General features: G+C 40.1%; 1 protein-coding gene across 3 annotated transcripts in view; it reads right to left on the bottom strand.

Moving 5' to 3' along the window:
- The window catches only part of PRKG1 (protein kinase cGMP-dependent 1), a 476,628-nt gene that overhangs the window by 260,838 nt on the left and 194,334 nt on the right, over window positions 1-21,456 (bottom strand). The window lies entirely within an intron of this gene.

Below are 21,456 nucleotides of genomic sequence, written 5' to 3'. Positions count from 1 at the left end.
GCAATAGTTTGAATAGCTTTTATGCAGTTCTGCTACTTAAATTGATGTATTCCCTCCTCTATCAGGTGTGTACAGTACTACTTATGACAACAGCAATGTTCTGACTGGGTGGGGATGCTCTTTAAAGCCAGTGTATAATTTGGAAATGGACTGATTGTGTTTGGGTAATGAAAGGCTTCTACAAATACCACACTCGCAGCAAGTCGTGGGGAGCTGTAAGCATTGGGCTTACAATGAGTTGGTCAGTCATGTAAAAGCTGTCAAGGAGAAGAAAGGATCATGCGCATCGTACCTCGCCAACTGTGCATAAGCCATTCAGTGTTATTCTCTGAAAGAGGAAAGACCTTCACCAAGGGAGCCTGCCATGACCAGAGAGAGCAAACTATGGATAACACAAAAGGAGAGATAAGATTATCTTTTAAGGATAATCTTAAAGACTAACTTTGGGTCCTTCTCATCTTCAGACACTGAATCTCTCTGAGAATGACAGATGGGCCTTTTTTTTACCTTCTCTTTCTAGATGGAGATGCAGCTCAGAAGCACTTCCAACAGACCTCACAGTACTTTCAGGTTGGCAATACAAGGTACCTAAGCCACCAACATCTGCTCCTGTCCCAGCACAAAAGCACTGGGGTCTCAAGAACTAGAAAAGGAGAGAAATTTTAGCAGATCTTTATTTGTGCCTAACATGGAGTTTCAAAAAAGCCTTGTGAAAATGCAGAGACCTTCCTTATTCAGCAGGTCATTCCACTGGAAGTCATAGGTGAAGAATATGGATAAGTAGCATTTTCATCTCATCCTTTGTAAGCAAAAATAGTAGCTGCTTTTCATGTGGCTCACATTCAAAGACAGAAAACACTGCAAAGGGTGGTTTGTGGAAAGGCACATCTCCTCGAACAGACTGGAACATTTTGGTTTGGAAAAATTCGTACTGCCTCTGTGTCAGGTTTTCATTTCAAACACACCAGAGAGCTGTTACACTCCATTGCAGTAAGTATCAGAATAGTGATTAAAAGACATTTACGTTGTTCCACTTCTATGTGATGGCTGCGATCAGACACACAATGAATTCAGAATCTGTGTGTTAATTGCCCATACAAATCCATCGCAGTTAATTAAGTAAGACTATAACATAAAAAGAGACTCAATATGGAAATGAGCATTTCTTTCCAGAAGGAATCATTTCTTTATCAGGTTCTGCTCCTGTGCTGTTCAAGGATAAACTGGTGTTACAAGACAAAACGCTTTCCCTTTATCAGAGTAAAAGCAAATAAGGACTACTTTAAATGTGGTTTCATAAAATTATTTTTCTTCTTTCAGAGCACATCATATATAACAAACACATTGAGAAAAAAAATTACTTTTCAAAATAACTTGGAAAAGTAAGATCATTTACTCCAAACCTCCTACTCTCCAAAAAAAATCTCAATGTTTTGGGACACGTTGTTCAAAGACTTTCTGGTTTATCTCAGCTCTAAACCTGTAATTCCTACAGGAATTTAAAAGTGCATATTTTTCTGCATCTCTACCACCTCTCTTGATTTCTGCCCAGAACTTTCACATGCCTGCTGAATGCTCTTGACCAGCCTCCCGATGAGCCATGACACTATCCAGTCAGCTGCAGCTGGAGCCAAGGGAGCTTCATTCAAGGAGGTATTTCAGGGATTTTGAGGCAAATTGACCAGCACAGGAGGATCAGTGGCTTCTAGTGCTGTCTAATGGCACAAGGAGGGACATGGTGGCTCATGACAGGGGAGGACTGGAGCCAGCCCTTTGACAATTGAGGACTTTTTAAAATACAATCCCTTTTCTCCATAGATGAAAGACCCAGCTCTTGTCCAGAGACTTGGATGGGTGAAAACGCCTTCTCACCTTAAAACCCAATGACTGACATACAATCTTGGAGAGATTTAAGCCTACCCCTTTCTATTGAAACAGGGGGTAGGATAACAGAAGATGTGATGACAAAATATCAAGAAACACCACGGATTTGTTAAAACTTTGTCCAAGCCTACAGAAACCACAAAGCAGACTTTAAAATTAAATCATACCCACTTCATTCACAAGATCATTCTACACAAAGCTGCAATTTACTACAAATGGAAATGGTCTGCTTCAGCTGTTAAGGTACTTCAGGAAAACCATTTATCTTGTCAAATGCCATGCCACAAGACTGTAATCTGCAATAAGCATTATACACTAATGGCACAAGGTTGGAGGTGAATCCTGCCCAACGTTTGTGACGCTGGAGTTCCCCTGGAAACTGAGGTTAATGCTAATGCACCATGTAAACCTGGGGCAACAGTAAAATCAAGAGTCAAGCTGTATGAGACACAGAAAAACTTTGTTGTGCAGCTGTAAGTATAAATGTTTTTCTATTTGTATTCTGATATACTGGAAAGGAATCAGCATTTTTGCTTGGTTTTGCTCTATTTTATTAATAAAAGATAAGAGTGCTTTGTCACAGAGAAATCTTATGAATCCTATCAAGTTGTTGGTATGATCTGGGCTGTCAGCATCACAAAACAAATCTGTTTTAAGACCTTTCTTTCAAGCCCAGCAGAATTCAAAAATATTCCCAGCAATTGATTTTCATTACAATTTTCATTATGAAATACCTATAAATTTGTTAACAGAGATGAGTAAATATGGCCAAAAAACTACTTGGGGTATAATCTTAAGTCCCATGAAGAAAAAACCTTGCAGCCTTTGATGGATTTGAGGCCTTAATCTTTTAACTGATTTATGTACTCAGCTCTGTTCCAGAGATGAACCAGATCTGCAATTTTTACCCTTAAATTCAGGATTGTCTTTACTGCCTTCACGCTGTGCATCACCACAGCAAGTCAAGGATATTCTGAAAAACTTTCAACACAGGCTTCAAAATTGAGGAAAAACCACAGCAAAACCAAACAAAACCACAGCCATCGCAAAACCAGTTGAAGTCTACTGTGTTACTGGGTGATATACCGACACCACAGCATCCCTGGGACCTATACATCAACATGATATAGAGGTATCTGGGGTATTTGGAAAGGGGAATGGGAGAGGGATATGGGGTTAAGTAGCGCCCACCACTAATTCAGCAAGGATGGAACAACTATTTTCTGGATGCTATTGTCAAGGCTTTTAAAACATGCAATAAAACACCACCAAGGGGCAATGCAGTAATAAGTCTTCTTGATTTGAGGCTTAATTTTACATATATTTTTTAATATATTCCCATTATGGAGACAGTGCAGCATATCCATGCTTTTCTCCAGCCAAAATACTATGCTCTGAAACCAGCCACAATAGAGCCAAACTTGCTAGCACAACTGTAGTTGTTCCTGGGGCTATTAATTATCGTTAGCTGGAAGAAGAAGCAAGAGTAATATAGTCTGCATAGTGTATCCCATCCCAGACCTGCCTACAAGCTAATTCCAGACAAATATTTATGGGAATCATGGAAGCAAACACATTCATATATGGTCCATTAGAGAAAAATATGCCTTCACTGATATCTTTCCATGCTTCTGTTAATATCCAGAAAGAGGGCACAGAAAAGCCTGGGACTCTCCCAGTTTATTGATAGCATCACTTACTATAGCTGATGTACTGATGTAGCTTTTTATTTGACCATAATTCAAGGGATATTATTGTATTAATAAAGCAAGAGTTGAATATTAGCTGTTGAATGCAATCATATCATCTCCCTCTACTCGGAAGGAAGAAGAATTTCATTGAAACCACAAAAAAAGTCTACAGCAGTATCAGTCAAAACTAGATTAGAATGTTTCCCACTGCTTCATAATGCTTGGGTGTTAGTAAGTCTTTTTAGATATTACAATGTTGCCAAGCAACAATTAAAAACACAACAATGCTTAGGCAAATATCAGAAACCTTTTGTAACTGATTTGAAGCAGTCAAATATTTGCACTTTGTATAACAGCAACAAAAAAAAAAATCATAATCAACTTGAATGATGGTATTACTTGACCCTCTGAAGATTTAGAATACTTCATTTTGAAAATTTATTAAAAAAAAAATCTAATGGGCTGTATACATTTCCTTATAATGAATATATGGACGTGCAAACACTATTGGACAGGTGTAACTACCTAATTACATTCTAATTGGATTATTTATTATTATATTATTACTAGTAAAAATTTTTAACCCTTCAGTGTCCACAGTTTCCAGGGGAAGTAGAAACAAGCCTTGTCCCAGAAAGCTTACAATCTGAACAATGATACTGATCACTGCAAGTCATATTATCCTAGGTTTAAGTACATCCACAGTAAAGTACAGGAGAACCTATCCAAAAATCACACCACATTTCTGACACAGAGCAGGAAACTCAACTCATTCTTAAACTCTGTGCTTCACTCAGGTATATTTATTTCCCCTCAAGTAAAATAAAATGCCATACTACACGAAAAATGGTACAACTGAGTATATGCTGTGTAGGTCCCCCAATACTCACAACCTTCTCCCTGGGCAAGGTCAAGGTATGTTCAAACAGCTCCTAAGTCTGAAGCAAGAGAACACTTAAAGCTTGTTAAATCTTACCCAAATATTGTGATACAGAATAAAGAGGATTTTATGCACTTTTAAACTTTTTCAGTGCTACTCAAAGCAATCCTGACCACACTCCTCCTCCCCCACACTTCCTATTCCCACATATTCCACCCTCCCTCTTGCCAGTAGTTTAAGTGGTACATTTAGCTTAAAAATAACCTAAAGGGTTATATTTTTGGATGCTGTGGGGAGTTAATATTTAACCCAGATTACTTCTCAATCTTGTTCCTGTACCACTGGACACAGAGGTGTGAACCTGAATAACGAGAAGCAGACAGCGTAGAAATAGCTGCATCTCCTTGGGGTTTGCTCTTGCCAAGGGGATAGCATGAGGAAAGGCTGAACCCTGACTGAGCCTACACCCCCTGGGAAGGTAGTTAGAAAGCCAAACATTCATAACTAGGAACAATGCTCAGCAGATGCTATTTTTCAGAGGCTGAGGTAGGACATGAAGGAAAACGTCTTCCCCAAGAGGGAGCCCTCTTGGGGAAGAGACAGTGTAACTAAAAGGTGGCCTTACATATGTGCTGGGTCTCCATGTTAACAGCATGTGTTTCAGTAAATTTCAGTATCTGACATGCAAGTAAACTCCTCTCTGCCAGAAACAGATAACATTATGCAATTCCTTCCATTAAATATAATCAGCTTCCTACATCGCACTTTAAAAAGTGAGAAGTCAGGACTGCCCATCACCAAAGGCAAAACAGAAAGCACGCAACCTCCCCAAGGGAATATTTCCTATTTTTGGCAACAGAATTTTTAATGTGAAAATATCAACTTTGGTATATTCCACAGGCAGTGTGAGAAATGTTAGCACTTTAGTGCAAATTGACAACTGCCCATGTGACCAAAAAGCGGAAAAAAAGTTCCCTTTAGGATGACAGAAAAGCCGAGCCAATGGTTTGCTATGGCGCAACAATCTCTGCGTGTGAAACAAGGCCTCCTCAAAACCAACAGGTAAGATGTAATGAAACAGCGCACTAAGTAGTTGCTGTGCAAGCTGCTTAGAGAAAGTGATTAGAATGAACTTTTCTAGATCAATCATTTGAATATCTTTAGCATTTAAAAACACTTTTAAATTCTGATTTATTTACCTCTTTCTTAGCGCTATGCACTTTTCTGGATGCCCATGAGTCACCCTGGCTATGGATATGGCCAGCTCAATTGATGGCTTTCAGCAGTTGGTAGTATTTTGTGAGCCTATAGACCAAATAAATCATCTAGAGATCAAGGCTATAAAACACGCCTCTTGCTTATCTCCTCTCTCAGCAAAAGGGGATAATCAGCTTCCTCCTCTTGAGAAAACAAGGTGGGATTTCTTGCATTATGGTGCTTTCTGAGGCTCCTGGCTAAAATTGTGGCCATTTGTGTGCATCTATTTTATATATATCGTTCATATATATATATATATATATATATATCGCATATACATACACATATATTTGTGCCTATATATATATGCATGTATATATATATATGAGTGTGTACATACAACATAAGATCAACAGACTTTAGGCAAAATTTGCTTTCCACTTAGATGGCTGAGCAAATACATGGAGGTTTTACAATTCCTGAGTGGGCACAGAGGGATAAGAGAGGCAACAATTTTCTAAATTTGGATAAGTGGTTGGAGGGACAGCAAACGCAAAACAACAGTCATCCTTCAGCTGAATAGCCAAAATAAAGTTCAGCAGAGCTAGCCGTAAGAGGTAACTAGAAAGAAAAACCTGAAAAATGGGTTACCTTCAAGGCACGGAGTTTCCCACTATTCATATTGCTTTCACTCCTTTCCAGACCTGAATTTCTGCCCCAATAGCTCGATAACACCATCTTGACTTCACGACCTAGAAGAGTCTCTAATGCAAACTGCAGAACACTGACTACGACTGAACACGTTCTAAATACTTACACACAAACACGCACACTGGAAGTTGGCTGCGGACAGGTGGATAGAGAGAAATCACACAACTTCACCATCATCATAGAAGGAATAAATACATCATCTACTGAGTAACAAACCACTCTGAAGCAAAGTAGAGACGGAAGTGGGACCAGCATTCCCTTCCAGCAAAAAGCATCTTTCTGCAATACTAATCAGACTCTAATTACCACATCAGGTTGTACATGGTAATGAGCATGTGTGTGATCTGTGAGTGTCATAGCACATCCTCAGGCTCTGCAATTGCTGATAGCTCCAGCAGCACCAAACGGATCCACTGCAGCTCCTGCTCAACAGTTATAAAACTATCAGTGCTCAAATTTCTGCTGGGGCATGAAGAGACGTGACAAGCTTTGATAACAACTAGTGTTTGGTATCTCTGGGCAGGGATGTCATAAAAATACAGAACAAAGCAAACTTGGCTCTTTTGCAGTGTGTCTGACAACAATAAATCTATACTTGGAATCCCTTTCAATGACTGTGAAAAAAACCACAGAACTGTGCAAAAATGAAAGACTGTAAAAGCACAGGAAAAAATGAAATTTGAAGAAAAGGCTCTGAAGTAGTTCAAGAGACTCATCAGACCAATAATATGCAATATAATCAGATACTAAACAGTTTGTAAGTGGAGAATGTGTCTTAACAAGGAGGGAATGGGCCAGGAAGGCAGGAGAGCAACATGTCATCACCGTCTTTGTTACCAGCACTCAGACTCCCCACCCCGCAAGTGCTCCTCCCTCCAGCTCACTCACTTCTCCTCTAAGGATGATCCTAACCACAAAGCTTTGGGCATCCTACTGAGTTCCCAGCATGAGTCCTTTGAGAACTCACTGCCATTTGCCCTTAGCTTACTGGATTTTCCTCTTCTAGTATAAGCTTTTAGGAACATGGCTCTCTCCCAATTACTTTAATGTGCACATTTACACTAAACCCCCTACATGACATTTTTGGCAGTGCTCAAATTAGTCCTGTAAGAGCACTTCACAAGTCTTACCCTCATGCTTACATATCTGGGGTGTAATTTCTAGAGAGCTTTGTCTAGGATATCTCTTTAAGGAAATAACATTTTGCTCTGAGTGGCTCCATGTACAATGGTGTTGCAAGCACTGTAGCTTGATACCTGGCGCGCCAGAAAACCCTCACCCTCAGATTTTGGTAAGCTCCCAAATGCTGCCTTCTTCAACACTGATACTCTGCCACAAAGAAATTCTTCCTTTTGGCTTGCCCATGAAAGAAAATCTAAGTTTAAAAAGACAGGCTCTGAGCTGGACATGTTGTGCGAATTTATCAATCATTACTCCTGCCCTCTATTACAGGTAAGGCAGGCAGAGTAACCTGAGAGCTGAAAAATAAACACAAGAAATAAGGACAATTCTACATCTTCAAAGCTAGCAAGGATTTTTACTTGTTCAGATCTCTGCATTTAATTTTCAATGCTATCTGAGCTACTCAGCTGGCTTCAAATGTCTTAAGTTCAACACAGTTCCCATCAAAAGAACAATTTAGGGTGTCTAGGACATGTCACAGCAAAGTAGAAGACAGCTTCACAATGGCATCTGAACTTCATGTTATTTAGACAGGTTGCAGACTACCCTGAAACAACAAAGAACTAACAAAATATAGTTGAGCCTCTTTGCACATTCCTTTTTCCTCTGGTTAATTAAAAAAATACACTATTTAATTTTCTCATTTTGTCATGGAAGGAGACGACCTTCATCAAATCCATCTCAAACACCTATCACTTTCAAATGCAGAAGTTTTTTTCAAATAACTTAAGAGGAGTGAATCCAGTTGTCAAGAGCCTATTGTATGGATAATTTTAATTGCAGTCTAAAGACAAATAAAAGTGCTCCCATTCTGAGTTCATTCAGAGAAATGATGCAATTCATGAAATGTAATGCGTTTTTCAGACCTGCAATTGCCTTTTTTAAATTAAAAAATCTGTCTGCCATTTTGTCAGTTTATTTGATATCCAAGTGCTTTTAAACACTGGCACTTAAATAATATGAAATCCCATCTTGGCCAGAAACCTTTAGAGCAGGTAAGTGCAAGTAAACCACATACTTCTTTACAGCATTGCAATCTTGAGTAAATACTAGTCATTATGGACTGCATCTAAAGTATCACAACACACTGGAAGCTTATTTTCTTTCCCTGACTCAACCAAGTTGCCACTAGTAAATGGATTTATGGTTAGAAGATTTATGTAACAGAGAAGATGTCAGTTGTTTTGTCACTATCTACAAATGAAAAAGGCCAGGAAGTTTGATGAGACAGTATACAGTCCCAAAAATACAGCAGCATTTTTCAGCTCCTGTTGAGAATTTTGCTTCTTTTAGGAACTATAAATGATGTGTAGCATTAGTCACTTTTAAATTGACCTATCACAGCAGTCGTACAAATCCACAGAAGAAGAAGACTTGCTAACATACAGCTCTTGCTGCCCTACACAGCCATTTCTTAGCTTTAAACATTTTCCAGTAATGCTTGGCCTATGTAAAAAAAATCCCACTTCAAACAATGTCCATGAAATTGAGACACTGAATGGCTCTGCTATAAGAATGCAAAGGCAATCAAAGCAATACAAACTTATCAAGAACAAAGATGGTTCACTGAACACTAAATAATGAACGTTTCTTTTTTATCAACACAGAAATTTGCAAACTATCTACAGTTGGAGGGCTGCTCCCTAAACCCTTAGACTTAAGTTTCACCCCTGACAGTAGACAGGGAGAGATGGTGACCTCACATGCTAAGTCACATCCATGCTCTTAAAAACCTTACAGGGACGTTCATGCCTGCAGAGTAGATCACCAAGTCAATCAGAGGAAGGTCTGCTTGGAAAACCAGCCTCCATGATGGCTACGCACTTGATTTAGAGACTGCTTCCTGGCAAAAGTCCCCACAATGATATACAGCAGTATCATCTCTTCAGGTTGAATAGCTTTTCAAACGAACACAAGCTGCATGTTTATGCACAGGCATCAAAAGGATAGAGAGAATACAGCCCAAGTGAGCCAGGTGCAAACCTGAAGCCCAGGCTTTGTTTCATGAGAAATAGCCAGGGGTTGTCATTCTGTTCAATGCACTATCAGGTGCATTCTCTGTAACCACCTTCTACCTTAAGTCTGCCATAGAAAAGAGGAAAGTTTTCCTTTTAGTCCTCTCCATTTGATATACTATTGTCCACTACTATCAGCCAGCTGAGAATTTAGCAAAGCTTGAAAGGAAGAAGTATTGCAGCTGCTCTTCCTTGTTCAAATAATTCAATTTTGAAGGATTTACATTCCCTGAATAAGAGGTAGCAAAGAATTTGAATGCTACTGGTTCAGCCAATTATTTTGGCAAATGCTAAGAAGGGGCTACGGTAGAAGCCCCTAAAATGAGCATGGTAATGTACAGGAGGACACCAACTGTACTCAGAGGAACCCACAATTCCCAAAGGTAAACCAGCATTAACAGATGGTGAAAAGTGAAAAAAAAACCTACCCTACTAGCAAACTCAGAATTATAGTAGACAGACATGTTTTCTTCTGCCTCTGTTTTGTTTTTCTATATATTAAATATAACCTCAAACACTCTGTAATAGAGCACATGGCATACCCATCTGCTACACCAGCACCTCTTACTCTGAAAATACCCATATCACAAAAAGAGCGGAGACGGCTTTCAGAAAGAGCCACCTACTTCCCATCAGCAACTTCCAGCAGCTTTGTCAGTCACAACAAACTCCACAGCCCCTCATGATTTCCCACAAAATCCACTCTCCATCCCCTCCAGTGTAATCCCACTCATGCTTTCTGTTCTTCTCTCCCATTTCTCCACTGTCTTCTTTCCTGCTACCAAGAGTTCCACTCCTACAGTGATGTCCACAAATATAATGGGAAGATGCCCTTCACTGATCCAAAACTGTTATAAGGGCACCCTGCTTTATTTTGAGCCATGCAACAGCTAAAAATTAAGGAAATAATAACTAGCATTATAACATACCATTAAGAGAAGAATACTTTTAGTTTTAGTATTCACACACATATTTCTTCATTGCACAGACATTAAAAGCAGAAGTAGTGCTCTTGATCTCCAGAGTGAACTTGAACATGCTCGTCTCCATTCTGCTCAATCTAAAATATTATAGCACAATAAACAGTGCCGGTCTGTCAACAAAAGCACTTTGGACATCCTTTACGTGATCTTCAAACCTCTGTGAGGGTCTATCAATGACTTTTAACCATGTGGAGAATAAATTTTACTGATCATGTTGTGCTGCATACTATTTATGCACCACCCCAGAACAATATCCCTTGCAAAGGCATGCAGCACCTCAGTTCATAAGTAAATGAAGGATTATAAAAACCTAGTGCTAACTAGCTTTCTAGAGAAGCATGAAGTAGGTTTCAAGCTAATTTCAAGCTAATTTTCTATGGAGACAAACTGCTTTCCTGCAACACCCAGGTAAGTAGGACTGTTCCAGGAAGAGCCAGAAGCTGAGGGCATCATTATCCTTACATTCTCAAAGTCTGACTTGGACATAAGAAACTCAAAACACAAAAGCATGCTAGTAGGAGCAGATGATCTATACTCAGGGCACAAATTATCTGCCCCAGGGGCTGCAGCCTTGTTGACTGTGGACCACACACAGGCGCAGTACCCTGGCATATGCTCCACCACTGCATTCGTCCCTGTCCCCTCCCAGCTGCTGAACATGTCCCACCAACACAGCCCATGGCCCAGCTCCAGCTTTCAGCCCACTTCTTTCAACAGCCTAGAAAAGAAAATCCTCCTTGTTTATTTCCACAGTTACATTTTTGCCAACGTATATTCCTAAATACAGGAGATAGCAAAATCTGATGCAGATATTGAATGTCATACAACAAGACTGAGGGCAACATCTGCTGCTAAATAATCCATTAGCACTCCCCAAAACCCCATGCCATAGTTTGATTCTGTGAGACTTCAGAAAGTCCAAAGAAGCAGTATTTTCCTGGGACGGAGCAGCTGCCTCACAAGGAGAGGCTGAACAGATCACAAATCTGCAATCTGGAGAGATGAAGACTAAGGCTAAGGCTTGATATCATCCAGGCGGTGAATAACACAAATGCAGAACCACTTTCACAATACCCCACAAAATTATAAATGGGGGTTTGATGTAATTAAAAAAATAATCAATGAAACCTGTGGCAAAGTAGCAAATCAGTTTAACCGTGAAAAAAATGCTACTTTTCCCCATGGGTTGGGAAGATCTGAAGATCATTGCTACCAGAGGCAGTGGAGGTAATAGCATCAGCATGGTCCAAAGCAATCAAACACATCCATCAGTGGAGATAATGATGTTGTAGCTCGGCTGAAAACTCCAGTAACGCTTACTGACTAGTTATACATTTGAGTTTATGAATGGCAGATTTTAACTTCAATGCAGGACTTCAAATGTAGGTAAGCACAACTCCTCCAATACAGAAAAGTATAATAGAATCATAGAATAGTTAGGGTTGGAAAGGACCTTAAGATCATCTAGTTCCAACCCCCCCCCCACCATGGGCAGGGACACCTCACTCTAAACCATGCCACCCAAGGCTCTGTCCAGCCTGGCCTTGAACACTGCCAGGGATGGAGCATTCACAAACTCCTTGGGCAACCCATTCCAGTGCCTCACCACCCTTACAGTAAAGAACTTCTTCCTTATATCCAATCTAAACTTCCCCCCTCTAAACTTAAGCTTGAACCCATTACCTCTTGTCCTGTCATCACATCCCTAATGAAGAGTCCCTCCCCAGCATCCCTATAGGCCCCCTTCAGATACTGGAAGGCTGCTATGAGGTCTCCACACAGCCTTCTCTTCTCCAGGCTGAACAGCCCCAACTTCCTCAGCCTATCTTCATACGGGAGGTGCTCCAGTCCCCTGATCATCCTCGTGGCCTTCCTCTGGACTTGTTCCAACAGTTCCATGTCCTTTTTATGTTGAGGACACCAGAACTGCACACAATACTCCAGGTGAGGTCTCACAAGAGCAGAGTAGAGGGGCAGGATCACCCCCTTCAACCTGCTGGTCACATTCCTTTTGATGCAGCCCAGGATACGGTTGGCTTTCTGGGCTGTGAGCGCACACTGAAGCTGGCTCGTGTTCAGTTTCTCATGGACCAACACCCCCAAGTCCTTCTCCGCAGGGCTGCTCTGAGTCTCTTCTCTGCCCAACCTGTAGCTGTGCCTGGGATTGCTCCAACCCAGGTGTAGGACCTTGCACTTGGCATGGTTAAACTTCATAAGGTTGGCATCAGCCCACCTCACAAGCGTGTCAAGGTCCCTCTGGATGGCATTCCTTCCCTCCACTGTATCAATTGAAACACACAGCTTGGTGTCATCGGCAAACTTGCTGAGGGCGCACTCAATCCCACTGTCCATGTCAGCGACAAAGATGTTAAACAAGACCGGTCCCAACACCAATCCCTGCGGGACACCACTCATTACTGGTCTCCAGCTGGACATTGAGACATTGACCACAACTCTTTGTGTGCGGCCATCCAGCCAGTTCTTTATCCACTGAGTGGTTCATCATCAAACCGATGTCCCTCCAATTTAGAGACAAGGATGTCGTGTGGGACAGGGTCGAACGCTTTGCACAAGTCCAGGCAGATCATGCCAATTGCCCTACCCCTGTCCATCAGCTCCATAGCCCCATCATAGAAGGCCACCAAATTGGTCAGGCAGGATTTCCCCTTAGTGAAGCCGTGCTGGCTGTCACCAAGCACCTTGTTGATTTTCATGTGCCTTAGCATGCCTTCCAGGAGAATCTGCTCCAAGATTTTGCCAGGCAGAGTTGAGACTGACTGGTCTGCAGTTCCCTGGGTCATCCATTTTCCCCTTCTTGAAAAGGGGGTTATATTTCCCTTTTTCCAGTCATCAGGAACATCACCTGACTGCTGTGATTTCTCAAATACGATGGACAGTGGCTTAGCAACTTCATTTCCCTGCTCCTTCAGGACCCGCGGATGGATTTCATCAGGTCCCATGGACTTGTGCACGTTCAGGTTCTTAAGATGGTCTCAAACCAGATCCTCTCCTACAGTGGGCCCAAGGTCTTCATTCTCACAGTCCCTGCATCTGCCTTCTAAGACTTGGGTGGTGTGGTCAGAGCCTTTGCCAGTGAAGATTGAGGCAAAGACGTCATTAAGAACCTCAGCCTTCTTCAAATCCAGGGTAGCCAGTTCTCCCGGTAGCTTCTGGAGGGGGCCTATGTTGTCCCTAATCTGTCTTTTATTTGCTATGTACATACAGAATCCCTTCCTGTTATCTTTAACATCCCCAGCTAAGTAACAGATAACTGAATCTTTAAAATTAATCCACTGCAACTCAGAAAAAAAAACTAGAATTATAAGGGTAAAAATATCAACTACGCTTTTATGTGGACACCAGGAACAAAAGAACAAAAGGGAATGATTGCTTTGGTTTTGAAACACAGACTGATCAGTTCCATGTCAGCTTTAGTACTAAGCAGCTTTTTGTTCCCCAGTTAGTACCAGGAAATATATCAGTGAGTCAAAACAAGACCCTGTGCAGTCTGTTGCATTTTAATCTGAGAAAAAACCTTGTACTGTTGAGCCTATGAATTAATATAAATGGCAAATACTACTATTGCATTCTTTTGTTCATCAAACTCTGCTCAAAGCATAGGTTTACTATTATTAGCAAAGTTCAGTCATCCCATCTATCACAGCCACTCTAGCTGCAGTTCATGCATGACATTTTCAGAGACATGAATAAAAGGGGAAGAAAATGAAGCTCTTGTGAAATAATTATTTTACAGCCACCATTAATATTAACTACTCCTTCAAGGGTTTTGTAGAGAAAGTCATAATCTACTTATAAACATGTTTAACTGATGTTTTTTCAGACTATCCAAGTCTGCAATTAAAACAACATGAAAAAAATATTTTCAGGAGTATTTAGAACACTCAAGTGCTTCATTTCCCCTGCATGATGATCATTATTCTCCTGTATCAGACACAAAAAATATTGTCTTATTCTGAGCTCTAGCATATAGTTTTTAAATATGGACTTATACTGAAAGCTTTTTCCTGTAATAAAATGATTTCATATGACTGAGTTTCAAATAACACCATTTTTGAAGGAGAGGAAAGCTATTCTCTGCATCAGGAACATGAATGAAGATATCATCCAGGGACAAGAAGATACAGTTTAGTATCGACATGCTTTCCAGAGTGCAGCCAGGGTACCTGGCAGCACACACCACCATTTGCATCGCTCCCTCTGCTCTAGCTTTACCACGCAGCAGACCAGTCTTAAAATTATGCATGATGCCTAAACCTCCAGGTGTTACAGGAGCTGCTTTTGCTAGTATGTTTAATGAATGCCTTTCAAGAATTTCACTGGGCTATATCGTTGTACACACCTTTATTTCTCCAGGTATTCAACCTCATTGTAAAATAGAACTATCATTCAAGATTTCTCCACGCTCCATTTGCAAATTCAGATGCAACAAGTTTTCAAGTACCACTCTGAGAGGTGTCTCTAAACTTCAGATTATTTGCAAGTTTTCCAGACTGTTTCATAATACATTTTCTAATGCCTTAAATTACATGCTGAAGGAAGAGTTACAGAAAACAAGTAATCCAAGGCCTTTGAGCTGTGCTACAATTAACTAGGAAATATTCTAAATAAGGAAAGGAAAACTAAGAAATTCATAGGATGCTGATGCATTTGTTTCCTGCCATCTTTCCAACACATTGGCATGCACACCAAAACATTGCACTGAAGAATTTTCTCTTTGATTTGGCAGAAATATTGTTTCATAGACCCCCAAAATGCAAGCCATCAACCACACTTCAGCGTCTTTCTTCCATTCCTGCCTCCAAGACAGCTTGTAATGTCTTCACAGAGCAAAACCACTCAACTGGCTCCAAAAGTTATCACTGCTTTCTCTCTCTGATCTAATGAGCACTGCTAGAAAAACAGCTCACATTGATGACTCTCCTCTGAAGCATCCTGCAGGCGAGCCAATAAAGATAACAGCAATATTAAACCAACTACAAGGATCAAGGGGAAAACTCTGAGTACTGAGTAATCGCTGTAACAAAGCTAATCTAGACGAGTTTAGGAGGAAGGGAGAAAAAAAAAATATAAAGAAACATTCAATGTACACACATACACACAAAAAAAGAGTAAAAATATAGAGAAAAAAAGCCCACTCAAATGAGCTACAGAAAACCGAGCCCCTAAACTGCAACGCTTTCCATCCTGAAAAGACTAACAAAATGCTAAAGATGCCAAAGGCAAGCAAACTAAACAAATACATTTTTAACAACAAAAGAAACAAACAAAAAACAAAGAAAAGGAAAACATATATGTGGTTTTCTTTCATTAAAAGCACTTACTAAGGACTTTGAGAGACAAGACAGATCTCAAGAAAAAAGGCAACACAAACACCTAAACTACAAGGGCATTTAAAGAAGCAGCAAGCAACTGCCAAAGATTTCTTGGGTTTAATTACAGCTCAAATCAAAGAAAGAAAATTCCACAATGACAATTCTTGGAGGCCAGGGGAGCGTTTTATAACCCTTTCAAGCCTCATAGCAGCAACACCCATCCCCCATTTCTTTTTCAGTTCAAATTGCAGTTTTTCCTAACCTAGGAACTGAAACACAGTAGCATTCAAATTAACACACTGATCCAATAAAGTGGGGAAAACAAAGAATTTCTTCAGAGAAGCAAATAAAGCCTTCCCAGAGCTTGCACCTTTCTTATTTACAAGTAATTTTTTTTTATTTCTATGGCATGGTTCTTAGGAACTGGATATATGGGACTTTTCTGTCAGATCTTTTATGCTAGAAACACTGAAAGGGGGGAATGGGGGAAAAACAAAGGCTGAAACTTTTCAAATTTTAGGTCATGGGGTTTAAGTCTGAATAAGTCACTACCTCTCCTTCTGTGTTACCAGGATAGCAAATTTAATGTATAGTAGAAAGCATCTATTTCTCAGATAGGATTGGTAGCGGTCTATACTGAAGACTTTTCAGTGGTACAAACGTGAGTCACAGTGAGCGCTCCTCAAAATCCTGAGCAGTAAGGATTAAGGCCTCCTACCCAAAAAAACCCTGAAATTACAATCAAAAGTCAGTATGTACACAGCTGGGGAGGGGAAGGTCACACACAGAAATGGGAGAAAGAAAGTGTATGCAACACAGTTCTGCAAGCTCATCCCTTCCTGAACACGCAAAGCAGTGAAGTGCTGCTGACAAACAGACCATCAACAAGTAGCCGTGTATCTGCTATTCCACAGCCTCACTGCTCCCTGAATCAGCTTTCTCCACAAAAGACTACCAGCATCATTCTCACCTGTCATTAGAAAACATGGCTCTTTCCCCTGACAGTTATTTTTGATTGTACCTTGCTTGCAGTATTTTGCTCAGCTTTGCTGCACCACTAGAAACCAGCTGAAGTTCACGATTGAAAAAGTCAAAACAAAGGTCAGAATAAGCAATAACCCTAAACCTATTGTACAGGCTGTCAGCTGCCACAGTTTGGAAATGTTACTGCTGCCACAGCTCTTATAATTGACGCAGTGACTTGAATCTTGAAGCACCAGAACTTCATTGAGATTTAAAAAAAAAAAAAAAAGTCACTGTATTGGAAGGAAACCAGTTTAAGCATTGACTTGACACTTAACCATCATCAAAACCAAATCCAAATTGATTTTCTTTTGCTCAGTCATTTCAGTTTCCCTATTAAAAAAAGTAGTTCAAAGGAACGAGCTGCCTCAGCTGGTTTCTACAGTCAACAGCAAGCTGCAGCAACTTTCAGATGCCCTGAAAGATTATGTCTTGAACGATACTAGAATTTGTCCATCAAGTACATAGCCTGGTTTCTGGACCTTCTTATTTTCACACAGAAAAGGTGTATGTGTAGAAGAGAATTACAACATACTGTTTCGCACCAGGGATGTGTCGGGTGGATGCTCCCTGCATGCCACCAGGCAGGATACAGTAGCATGCCTCACCTTGGACTGGAACATTTCATGATTGGTCATTCCTGCCTACACCACACCACTGGACACCTTGCTATTTAAAAGTAGCTAATAATCCAGTAAGTATCAATTCACCCCAAGGTGAATCATTCCCTAATTCCTCTTTTTGCCATGCTTCCTTAACCAGCTCTGATTTTTGACAATGAGTTTGACAACATTTCTGGTACACAACAAACCCAGATACCATATGAATTTTTCATTTTGCTCTTCCCATCTCAGTCTATCTTCTCTTTGATTAGACTGCCTCTTGGTTAAAATTTTGCTGCCCTGTTCTGCATGTTCAGAACCACCCATCCCTTCACTTGTATCTCCTGAGCCACAGAGATGCCTTATGGCATGAAGATGCTCCTGCCTAGTGAACAAGAGGAGAGGAAAAAAAGTTCTATGTCATGTCTATTATCCTCAAAATAACTTTCTCTTGCTGTCTTTCCTTGGAGGAATAATCCAATTCCACTTTGTCACTTTACCTGCAAAACCTCTAAAGGTCAGATTAAAATATAAGCAGTACAAGGGAGGGCTTAAATTACTTTCTCCAAGGATATATCCACTGGCATACCAGTCTGATCTGCAATCTGATCTCCTCTGGCTTGGCCAACCTGGGTTTCACATCCATAAGTAATCAGACAGGTTTTAATCAAACAGCTGAATATTGAAAGTTAACTTCTTTCCAACATGTAATTGTTTTAAGAAGATCTGAGCAAACTTTATACTAGCTTCCATAACTGTTAGAAGAGAACATATGAAGGCAGCATCCTTCTCAAAGGCTTTTTATGAGTCCCTGCAGTTTAAACCGGCAACTGACTGTTGCCTTTTCTTGCAAATTATCCACGTTACCAAGCTCCTTGTGAAGTCTGAGTAATTTCTGGGGCTGAAGCAAGCTAGAGAATTATTTCCACAGGACTCCATTAAAAAAAACAGCAGTAGAAAATTCAAACTCATCCAAATTTGGCAACAAATTGCTAAATTATTGCCTTAAACACACAGTGTGGCACTGAGTACAACAAGCACGGCTGATAAGCAGAAAAGCTTCTCAGAGAGGCTTGAGAAGCTCTTGTGCTGGCTTTTCAGGACACGCTCTTAGTTTCAGCAGGAAAAAGATTTAAATAATTTACAGAGAGCTTGAGCTTGTGCTTTTTTCTTTTCGCTAATATTGTTTTCCTAAAATGATAGACTGCTGTTGAGCATAAGTCCACTGAAACCTGCAGCCTCGCATCAAGATGCTTTTGTGGGAAGTTTTTATTCAAATTTTGCCTCTGGGAGAATATAATTTCAGATGCTAAGGGCACCTCTCAAATAAATATATGTGCATTAAAAATTCACTCCTTTCACAAAATCCTTGCTCCCCCAAAAAATGCAAAAAATACTACTTAACTGCTCATCAGATTATTCTTTAACAGGAATGACAACCACTGCCCAATATTAACAGCAGATAAATTTTCACTTCCTAAGAACATATTTTTTGTTATCAAATGAAGAACTACAAAGCTTTATATTCAACTTAATATAAACAATCTGAATTCAACTCAGGGTTGGTTTTGTTTTCCTTTTTTCTCTGACATCTCATTGTTCCTTGTACCACACATGTTACTAAGAAACAAAATCGCATTTGAATTTTAATGTATTTTTGCTTGTTCAGACTCTTGTGATAACACACTTGGAATCCTGTTTGCTTGGCAATGAGCAAGACAAAAATCCTTTTTGGGTGGAAAGGTTCCTAATTGAAGGAGTCTAATATTAAGCTCTGTGGCTTGGGTAGTGCGCCAAGGTGCATCTGCACATCTCCTGTTCAGTCTCCTTTACTATCACTGGACTCCCATATTAATGCTATACCCAAGAATAGGAAGAGAAAGGCAGCAGGCATCTAACTGCATCAAGTCACCCTCTCACTGATGTTCACCTTCGTGTTAACAGGTGACCAAGACAGAGATTTTAAGCATGCCGGCATTCAGCCTGCTATTAATCTACATGGGTGGTGGCCCTACCTTCCTCAGTGTTTCTGAACACCCACAGGTTTGGTCGCTCTTTCTTTCCAGGACCTGGTTAGACCCTATCCTGCTTTTATTTAAGACTGCAATAATATTGAAAAATATTATAATAATTTTCTTGGGGTAAGCTTTCAAAAGAGCTGGGCTGTCTTATTAAAAAGGTTATAATGAAACAAGATTCAGATCAGAATAATTAAATTTTAAGATCTTCTGAATTATTTTTAAAAGGCAAAGACTTTCCTACAGTGATTTATCCCTTTAAGTTTGCAGTCTCCTACAGAGCAAGCACTAGTTGAAGAGCTGATGTAGACTAATGCATTGAGTAACAACACTAAAAACTTTATTATTTACAAACCTAGAGTACACATACAACGAGTTACAGCAGAAGTTGTCAACACAGCTTACATATCATTACCGCCCAAAGGCATTAATAAGCTTTACACTACCATAGTGTAGTGTAAAGTACTTCATTCAGTTTTGCTGCAACTTCATTTTTTAAAAGCAAATACTTAAGGTCCTTGCAATGAAATTTTGGCAGGCACATTAAAAAAAAAACACTTCTGTCACTCTGGAGTTAATAAAAATTTATCTCATGAAAATTAGGAAGCCCTGACTTAAACTGTTTCTCTTGATGAAAGTTGGATGATGCCCCTTAGCACATCATCACCACTTCTAGCATTCAGGGTTGACTGGGTGTCTAATCTAATTAGAATGACCAGTTGTTCACTTCTTTTTAACTAAACCTTGTAATGATCAAAGTTATCATCAGACTGAATGGAACATGTACTAGTGTTCACCTTTCTAGACATTTATTACATTTACCATTTAGCCAAAAGAACAAACAGATGTTTGAAGTTCATCAAACGATTTGAAGTGCAACAGCAACAATTTATGTCCTAAATTCATCTGCACACTTCCAAGACCTCTGTTCAGTTAGGTCTAGATGCATCAATTTCCCAAAGTCAAGCTGTGACCTTGTGTGCCACCACACTTGAAAGGATATAAAGGTGATTCCAATCACAACTGCTACTTACTTATGCAAGAGAGAAAATATCTAAAAGTCACTTGCTGGCTTCGGAAACAAGATCACATGCCTGACAGCTGCCAGCAAAAGTAGGTGCGTAATTATCATATCTTTATGATACTGGTGGGAAAGGAACAGACCTTTTCACTGAAGAAAGATCTATCTGAGGGTGATTACAGTAGCGACCTTTTTACGGTGCCAGATTTAACCACAATAAAAGGATTTAGTAAAACTAAGCACTAAGTGGCAACCTGAAAGTTTGCTCAAGAGAGGAGACTTAGTACATGAAAAATCAAGTAACAGCAAAACTAACAGTAAAAACTGCTGCCAATATTATTTCCTGCTGGAGTCACTTTTACAAACAGGTTGAACATGGACCCAGGAACAGTGTGAATATGTAGGATTCTATGATGTACTGCTCATGGTACTAGAGAACCAGGCGCCTTTTAGCTCTGCATTTCTAAAAGGAACTAAACAACCATCCTTTTGTTTCCTTTGCTAGGAATCAAACATCTCCCCTCTTTCCCTGCTCTTTTCAAATTTCTGTAACCGTATTTATCATGGAAGAGCCTGCAGTGGAGCCTGCAGCTCTGAATTCTTCATCATCATCAATTCTCCAAACCTTTAACTGGACAGAAAACCAGGCTATTCATGGATAATGCACCTAGGGGGCAGGAAAGTATGGGAAAGAGAGGTTTTCAGGACATGTCCCATTTGCACCCGTGTTTACATTGGTTCCTTGATGGACTAGGGGGGAAGAGAAAAAGCACCTCATAGAAAAGCAGCCACACACACTGTCTGAAGTAGCCTGGAGGTCTCTGGATCTGGGGCTGTCCCCATCAAACTAGGTATGAATTGTGCAATATATGCACATTTGCTGCATCATTTAGATTACTCCAAAACATTTGCTAAT

This window comes from Pezoporus wallicus, unplaced genomic scaffold, assembly GCF_028554395.1.
Source record: "Pezoporus wallicus isolate ANWC-B61680 ecotype Strahan unplaced genomic scaffold, APGP_CSIRO_Pwel_v1 contig_736, whole genome shotgun sequence".
Lineage (NCBI taxonomy): Eukaryota > Metazoa > Chordata > Aves > Psittaciformes > Psittacidae > Pezoporus > Pezoporus wallicus.
Note: the sequence above shows the minus strand (reverse complement) of the source record. Positions and strands in the feature narration are given on the sequence as shown.